We start from the raw sequence: 9,039 nt of genomic DNA on the forward strand, positions 1-9,039 counted from the left end.
GTGTGCGTGCATGCGTGTCTGTCTATTTTTAATTACCTTATTAAAGCATTTGCTAGCCTAACAAACTACCAGAATGTGGCCCTTGGCCATCATCACACTGTTCTCACTGTGCTCACTGTGGTCACGCTCAGGGCCTCGTCTGAGTGGGGCACGATACTTTACTCTCTCTCTCTCATTGGCAAGCAGTGGCAAAGTCAGGGCCCCAGATTCCTCCTTTCCTGCAAGTTAGCCCAGGCTTCCTCCAGCTGTGACAGAAATCTCTCCAGCAAGTACCAGGCCCAGCTGGGACATGTCACATTTGCCGTGTCCACTGGTTGAGCAAACTCATGTGGTTGAGATCAGTTTCCAGGGATGGGGAACTAATCACCTCGAGTTGGGAGTAGCTGTAAAGTTATTTGCAGGGGGCATGAGGACCTTGCTGGAAGAAATCTGGAGCTATTTTTGCATAACCTACCACATCTTTTCTTCCAAAGTCTTCCTACTGACATTTCTGTGATGTCACCTCCATTTTGGAGTTTTATGTTCAATTAGAATACTTTTTAGTTTTTAAACTAAAGTTTGGTTTGGTTCCAGAAGGTGTAAAAACTGCAGTTATATTTTTAGACATATATACATAAACATGTATATGTATGGTGAAATGAGCAGAGTCATGACATATACATACATATACATATACGTATACACACACATATATTTATTATATATATGTATATTATATATACACATATATAATTTATTGGTCAAATCTGGAGTTCTGCCGCCTTAAACATGTGTCATTTGGTAGAAACATTTTTTTTAAATTTTCTTCTAGTTCTTTTGAAATACACAATACATCATTTGTGTCTGCGGTCACTCTACTGTACAACAGTACACCAGAAAGTATTCAGAGCAACCTGGACAGGACCGCAGTATGAACCAGAGCTGCACATTTAAAACCTAATAGTTTCTTTAAGGTTATGTTACATCAGGGTGACTTTACTACACACAGAGAGGCTCACTAGTGTTTGCTATTGTCTGTTCTTCAGGTGGTGTGAATGTCATGATATTTAGTTCACATGTCCTAGTGACAAACTCTTCCATCGCTGATCTGCAGCCAGAGGGGAAGTGAAGTTAGGGTGCATTCTTGGAACTTACATGGATGTTGTAAATAAAACCATCTTACTGTGGGGTCATATTTGGGTTATTGAAAGTTAAATTTTGTTTTTCTTGTCCATAGTTCTAATAGCTAACTGGACAGTTTATCTTTCTTGATTGGGGGTTGATCGTGTGGGTACAATGTTCCCTTTTGAGGTGAATATGTGCATGGTTTTTTTTTTTTTTCAGTGAAATGCCTCACTTTGGATTTATTCTTTTTAACTTTCATAATATTAGTGATGTGTTAGCAGAAGCAATTCTCTTTAAATTTTCAATCTGGGCTAGTTAAAGGCTTTCTGTTTTCAAGACTTTTCAATGACAGTTTCACTTGCATGCTGTCCTCTCACTTATATCTGTTGAAACCCATTAGTTTGCTCTATGTTGAACAATGCTTATTCCTGGGAGAGTACCAACCTTTCAACATACCACAGACATGAAGGCCTACGGGCTTTGTTACCACCTGGAATATGAACTTACTCCTAATAAAATTAAATGGAAATCTACACATTAACTCTGGAAGCACTGTCAAAATGACTAAATTAGAATATATTCTATCAGGGGAGCATAGTGACTTTTCACTTCTATTTACATTTTAATGAAATAATAATTCTATGATTTGTAGTTTGGACAGACTATATGAATAAACAAGACTTGAGGCATAGATCAAACAGCAATATTCATGTTCATTTCAGATTCTTCCTTAGGCTTAGTTTGTAATATGGTAATGATGGGAAGGGAAGGAAGTTTCCTACTAGGTTCATTTATTCAATCATATCTGAAATGAAAAACTCCATATTTTAATTACAACTGGTATACTTGAGGAATTAATGACATTTAGGAATTAATTGGGTTGAGAATTAAATTTTATTCACTCCTCCCTTTATCAAGAAATGTGATAAATCCAAAAAGCATAGAACAATCTGCATTTGTATAGACTGCATATTCATAAAAATAAGTAATGTTACATTAAGGTCATATTTCCACATATATTTGCACAGACATATTTTTAAATGTGTGTGTGTATGATTTTATACAAAACTTACAAAGATTTCTAAAGGATTGTTTCATCCCATATTAAAGGTGGGATGAAAAGCCACTCTGACATGTCACTTTACAAGAAATAGTCAATATGTATTTGTGGAATAATAGATATATTCATAACAGGCATTTGAAAACCTGCACTTAGGAATATAAGTCTCTGTTTTCTACTCATTCTGTTCAAAAGTCTTTCTTTCTGCGTGAATCTCCTACTGGATAAAAACAAGATTTATGGTCCTAGAGTTAATTCTAGAAAAGATTTCATCGGTCTCTACTTTTAGCAGCCCACTCTAGCTCCACTATATAATATAATAATAACCCAGTGAGAGGAAATGTTTAGACAGCATAAATGTCTTGGAAACACTAGCTGCACACATGCTTCCCCTGAAAGTGCATTAATGAAACTGACTCACATTTCACTGGGCCTTCTAGGCCCCCAACTCACTAGCATCAGGAAGCATGCTCTCTGAAGGCCAGTTAATCAAGGTTAGGAGTAAATGAGAAAAGATTTTTCTGAGCAAACAAATGATGGAAAAGAAAATACAATTTTGTGGATGGTATTCTTGTATTCAATAAAAGATTGATACAGTCAGGTGAGTCATACGTTGAAACTATCACATTGGCTTCTTCTTCACCGAAGAACAGAGTGATGGTGATAATTTCCTCAGTCCAGTTATGTATACCTAAAATTTATATGTCAGTAATACTGAAGGTCAGCAGAAAAATCAAAACTTGAGTTTAGAAGCTACAAATTAACAAAGTACATGTGATATTAAAACTATCCAGTAATACGTGGTATGTTAATAGGTTTCAATAGGTCTTTTGATGAGCCTATTGCTCGGGTTAAAACAGTAAGTAGGGCTGGAGAGATGGCTCAGCCATTAAAGGCTAGGCTCACAATCAAAATAAAACAGTAAGTAGTTCATCTAGGATTATTATTTTACCAACAAGTTTTTAGGAAATTAACAGCATCTGTCATGATGTTTTTTGTCTTGTCATAAAATGAAATTTAATTGAAATTCTCTTTTTTTGTAAAAGTATGTTTATTCCTATTTGTCTTCTTTTTCACCACATTTGTTTCATAAAATATGTAATCTTCTGAGAGGGAAGTTAGAAGACTATGATATATCTGTGTAAAGAAGTAGTATAGTTTTGTTATTTTTGACAAAGAGAACTCTATGGAAAGAAAATTATTTGGAATTAAAATTTACACAAAGAGTGATATATAGACTAGAAAAACTAAAGAAAGTGAAAACTTATTTGAGAGTTTCTAGGTAATGGTTAGATCTTAATTTTTATATCATCTGGATAGTTGTATTTCTTTCAATGTTGCTTCAAGTATACACCTCTGACTGAAAGTTTATGCATTTATTTTACAATTAATCCTCACATTTGATGTTATAAAGATATTATCTTAGAAAAATAAAAAGATGAACTTTTGTTTTGCTTGACAAATTTCAGCATAGTGGAAAATTTTTTCTCTATATATGAATGTTTGAGGCTTGCTAAAACTCAAAAGCTCAACTTTCAAGAAAAATGAAATCATCCTCAGCTGTAATTTAATAATTTATAATTTGGGAAGATATTTTGTCTTTAATTGAATGCATAACTTTAAAAGAGTGATAATTGATAATTGATATCACTAATTGGGTGTTCCCTAACTAGGTAAGGCACAGTGTGAATACGTCTTTATTCACCACGGAACTCGCACTTTACACACAAGGAAAATGGCAGTCTGTGATTAAGACCTTGAACCAAATCACTTAGAATGTTCGTGGAAAGAACCGTTGGCGGCATTAGGACACTCTCCCCAGCTCTGCATCTCACCATCTCAAAACCATCAGTCACTCCCACCATAATTTTCCTCTGCAGACAGGCTTAGTGTAAGCACCATGGGTAGGAGGAGAGGAGGAGGACACTGGGAAATGTTAGTTCTAGACCTGCTTAGCCCCCCATGTAACTAGAATAATCAGCTTCTTCAACCTTCTCTGGCAAAGCATCAGGGTTGGAAGGGTGTGCTGACAGTCTATTACAGCTCTGAAAGTCTCGTTGGACTGGTCTGACCTTCAGATCAAAGGAGCTATTACTGTACAAAAGTCCTTACTATGTGAACAACTGGGCTTTGACATGCCCCCATAAAGAATTTGTATTAGCTGGGTTAATGCCTTTACCTACTTTCTTCTTAAACACTGAGTCCATTGTAAGATAGAGTGTTGGTGAATCAACATCTCAATTTGATATTAAGAAAGAAAAATCAGGTGTCTTAAATTGCTGTGTTTTGGAGGGTTTTATATACAGTTGATAAATTACCTTTTTAAAAGAAATGTATTTTAACTGGCTGCAGTGATGCCATGCCTCTAAATCCTAGCATTTCTGAGGTAGAACCAAAAGGATCAGAGTTTAAGGTCTTCCTCAGCTACAAAGCAAGTTTGAGGCCAACTGTCACTGTTTGAAATGCTGTCTGGCCTCCCCCTAAATATTTAAGAAGCAAATAAGCCAATGTAGACTAATTTTTCATTAGCTATTTTCTCTCTTATGCTTTCTATTACTAGAAAAACAGTAATTACTTGTTCTCTTTTTCACTTGAGCTCGCCTTCATTTCTTAGTCTGCCATGGCGATATGGACTGTATGGTTTCCCACAGTCCAATTGATAAACCCATAGGGGATTTTTCCAGCGCTCTTTCTATGTCAGCTGCTGCCTCAAGGTCTAATTTACATGCTTAGTTTTTTAAACAAAAGCATAACGAGAAAGGGTTCCATTATTCCCAACTCAAAATTCTTCTACTTCTGGCCCCAAGTCTGGACCCTTTAGCCTAGCTGGACCTTCTTTTTCTGGTCGGGAGGGGCTATTTATTAGGAGCCACACAAAATAAACATGAAACGTTTGCCATAAAATATGACAACCACTTTAAATAATGTTGACTTAATTAAACTTTAAACTTTATTTATAAATTTTATGGCTTCAGTGTGAGCGCTTCTCGGATGTTTACTTCAGTGGAAAATCCATCATGTGAGGACCTTGAAAGGAATTAATCCCCTTACCCCTGGCACAGAGCTCAGCTCCAACAATTCTGATCTAAATATTTAGTGATGGATGATACATGTTTATGAACGGAGGGCAGCACGACACTGAAATGTGAACTGCGCTCTCCATCTTGAACACATGGTCGGAAAGACACTAGAAACCCATCAGCGGAAGTTAAGTCTCCCCACCTCCCTCCCCCCACTTGTCTCTTTTTATTCTCCTTTGTCTATTCCATCTGTTACTGGAGTCTTTATAAAGAAAAATCCTTACAATCAACTTTCCAGAAAAGCTGGTCCGCTGACTCGTGTGGGTTTGGTGATGCATCCGTGGGTAAAGTAATAGGCTCTCGGAGTGTCAGCCAAAGGTCATGGGCCTCTCAAAATAGTTCTGGAAAAAAAAAAAAGTTTATCGCTAAACTGACGTTTCTCATTAGTAACCCTGTGGTGTCTAATCTGTGAAATTACATGATTAACTCTGTTGCAAGGTCGGCTCTGGTTGGAGCTTGCAGTCCCACGGGAAGTTATTAAAAATGTCACCAAGATAATGCTGTGGCTTTGTAGTTGGCCTCTGGGGTAAAGGAAATAGATCATTAGATGAACACTTTATAATCAAGCCATAGATCACTCACAATTATTAAATGGCTGTCAGGGAAATTTTTATTTCAAAAGTTGAGGACAGCGTGATTTACAAAACAAATAAAAGTGATGAGAGCATTTCTGGTTTCCTTTGTTTGGGAAATGGAAGGGGAAACATGATGTCCCCCCACCCCTGTGCAGTTTGGGGAGTGGGGGCAGTTGGTGTTTGAATGGTTCTTTCAAATACAGAAAGCTTACTTCATGTTTTGTTTTTCCTGGAGTTGTTAAGCTGCTGCTTGAACAGAAGGGACGGTTCTTGTAGAAAGAAAATACACGGCACGAAACAAATTAAAGAACGTGAGATGGAGACACCATGAATATGTGCAAATGTATGAGAATCTTTTCCCTGAAGATAAGTGGCCCCTGTGCATTGTTAGTAACTCACTCAAGATTCCAGGAGATACTCTAGTTTGCATTCAACTCATAAAACTGTCTAATAACCAGGACACTTTGCCCTTAATGAAGGAAGGATACAACAGTAACAGTGTTTAAGTAAAAGCAATACTGCATAGTCTCATTACTAACAGCCCAAAGCCAGGATACAGTGCGGACGCTTTAAGTAACTAGGATATTTGGCTTTTGGATATTTGAGCTAATATTCTTGGTTCTGAATTTGATTCACCTACTTTTATCCAGATAAAAATGTTTCAGATGTCAATCTCTTACTTTGCTCTCCCAACTAACTATTATAACTTCCTCATTAAAAAACAAAAATCCTAATCACGCAGGTATATAGAGTTTTCTTTAATCAATCCATAACCAGGCTAGAAGTTTAAAATAAAAATCCCCATTGGACTTGACTGGAGAAGGAAGAGAAAGAGCAATAAAGAGGAAGGGGAAGGAAGAAGAGATAAATAACACTAAAGCCATAGGAAAATCTGTTATTTTATAAACTTACTTCTAAAAGGCATATGTTTAGGTTTAATAAAATTACCTCACTCATCAGGATGATAGTGCCTAGAATTCATAGGCTGACAAAACTCCAGTGCCAAGAAAGGAATAGCTCCCTTTGCATTGTCGGTCAAGGGATCCAAGAGACCCTAAAAAACAGGATTGACTACTGCCACTGCCATTGCTCTTGGTCGCCTAACAGAAGATGAAGATACATCCTTATTACTAAAGACACCACACATTCCAGTCACTGAAATTTAAGACATGATGCCATTTTTGAGAAATCCCGGTACTTGAACTGGAATTCTCCTCCCTGAGGGCTAGCTCTCACAGCATACAAAGGTGCTATGCAAACTACCAAGAGAGAAAACAGGTCAACAGTTCCACCCGGATGTAAATCCTGCAAACCACAACGGCCAGGCAAGATATCCCCAGGGGTGCAATAGGGGCACTCACATCTTGGAGATAACCAACAGAACATTCTAATTGTACCCAAGGCCTGCTCTATAGGAGGGAACTCATGCCAGGTACTGTCAACTGAACCACAAACCTGTGGCTGGCAAGGTCATAGACAATAAAGGAGAACTTATCATTACTATGTTCCTAAATTAATATAATTTTCAATTGCCTTCTTCTTATCCTTATACCCATAGATAAGAGTAGCTCCCATTCCTCATCAAAGAAGCTTCTTTTTACAAAAGATAGAGGTTGATACAGAGATCCACAACTAGTCATAATGCAGATAAAAAGTGGCTGCTTGGTACCCAGCCCCAAATGGAACATCTGTAACATGGTTCCTGCACCTGAGTCTCAGGAAACATCATGGAAGAAGAGGCATAACGATTGTAAGATCCTAAAGACTGACACACAACTGTTTTGAGAAAGTCTGCTTTGGGCGCAATAAAGATGCTGCTCTCATGAATTGTCAACAGGCTGGCTACCTGTACACAACGTGCAAAGTCCAAACCAGCCAACACGCCAGCATAGATGGAAAATTTCACATGGCCTCATCCTCTCTGTAAGGAGCTACCAAATGAGAAGAACCAATATTCTTCAGAAGCAAGCCCCCAGTCCTAATGGCCAGCCCTAAAAACATGTATATGAAGGTAACACTAACTGCTAACTGTACTCAATAAGGTGTTGGGGAAGATGGGGTGTGCATTTGTGCAGAGCAATAATAATTCTAGAAGAATATGCCAGGAATTCAAGAAGGGGAAGAGGAGATGAAGGGGCAGAAAGAAGGGAATAAATAACACAATTAGAATATATATATATATTTCCTTGTTGCTTATTCAATTGAACCACTAAGATGGCTGAATTTGGTCAATCACACTGATACGTGGCATCCACAAGATACTATAAACTAAAGTTGCTGAGTGGACTCAGTATATACTGCTAGTGTTGTGGAGAAAGTTTTGTACCCACAGTGGCAATCCTTTCACAAATTTCCAAAAGTCAAATTCAATAAAGGAAGCAAAGGAGGATATCAGTAAAAGTTTTTTTTGGTTTTTTGTTGCTGTTGTTGTTTCGTTTTGTTTTGTTTACATTTTCAATTTTCTGATTCCATCCATAAAAAGAACGTTATCCTAAAATTTCATTAAAGAGGAACTACATGACAGTTGTAAAAAGAAATACAGGCTTTCCACTCACAGTTGGACAGTAGTTCCACTGAGTCGTTATATAATAACCTTCAAGTATGTCAACTATTATTGCAAAAAGAAAATGTCCACCAGTCCAGTCTTAATTTTATCTCCCATTTCAAGTTGGTACAACCATAAAGTGCAAATTCTGAAGAGAATTGCACAAAGACAGTCCGCACTCTAGATGACCTACTATGCTGTCCTAGCTCTTTGACACAGAGGCCAGTAAAGACGCTGGCAGTGTGTGTGTGTGATACCAAAACAATAAAAATAAATCACACTGTCTCTTGCGCAGATAGCATGTAACTTCAAACTAGTCTGACATTTTCTGCTTCTTTTGCCTGTATTTTCTAGCATTCCCTTATTTTCTGGGGATTGGCATGGTTCTAGAGTGGCAATCAGAGGTCTACTTGTTGAGAAGTTGATTCTCTCCATCGACCATGTGGCCCCAGAGACAGAGCTCAGATCATCCAGCTTAGAGACAAGAAAGAGCTCTTACCCACTGAACCATTCTGTCAAAACCCCTTTTTGCATTCTTGTTGCCTCTTACCTCTGGTCTGTTGATGCTCCCCGATGACTCTCACTCTCTCGGCTCTTATCAGCTGGCTCCCTAACCATGGGCCATTCCACTGGAGTCTCGTGCTCATCCCACAGTGTCTCCAGAGCGCTTTCTCC

The sequence above is a fragment of the Onychomys torridus genome, chromosome 19 (assembly GCF_903995425.1).
Source record: "Onychomys torridus chromosome 19, mOncTor1.1, whole genome shotgun sequence".
Classification (NCBI taxonomy): Eukaryota; Metazoa; Chordata; class Mammalia; order Rodentia; family Cricetidae; genus Onychomys; species Onychomys torridus.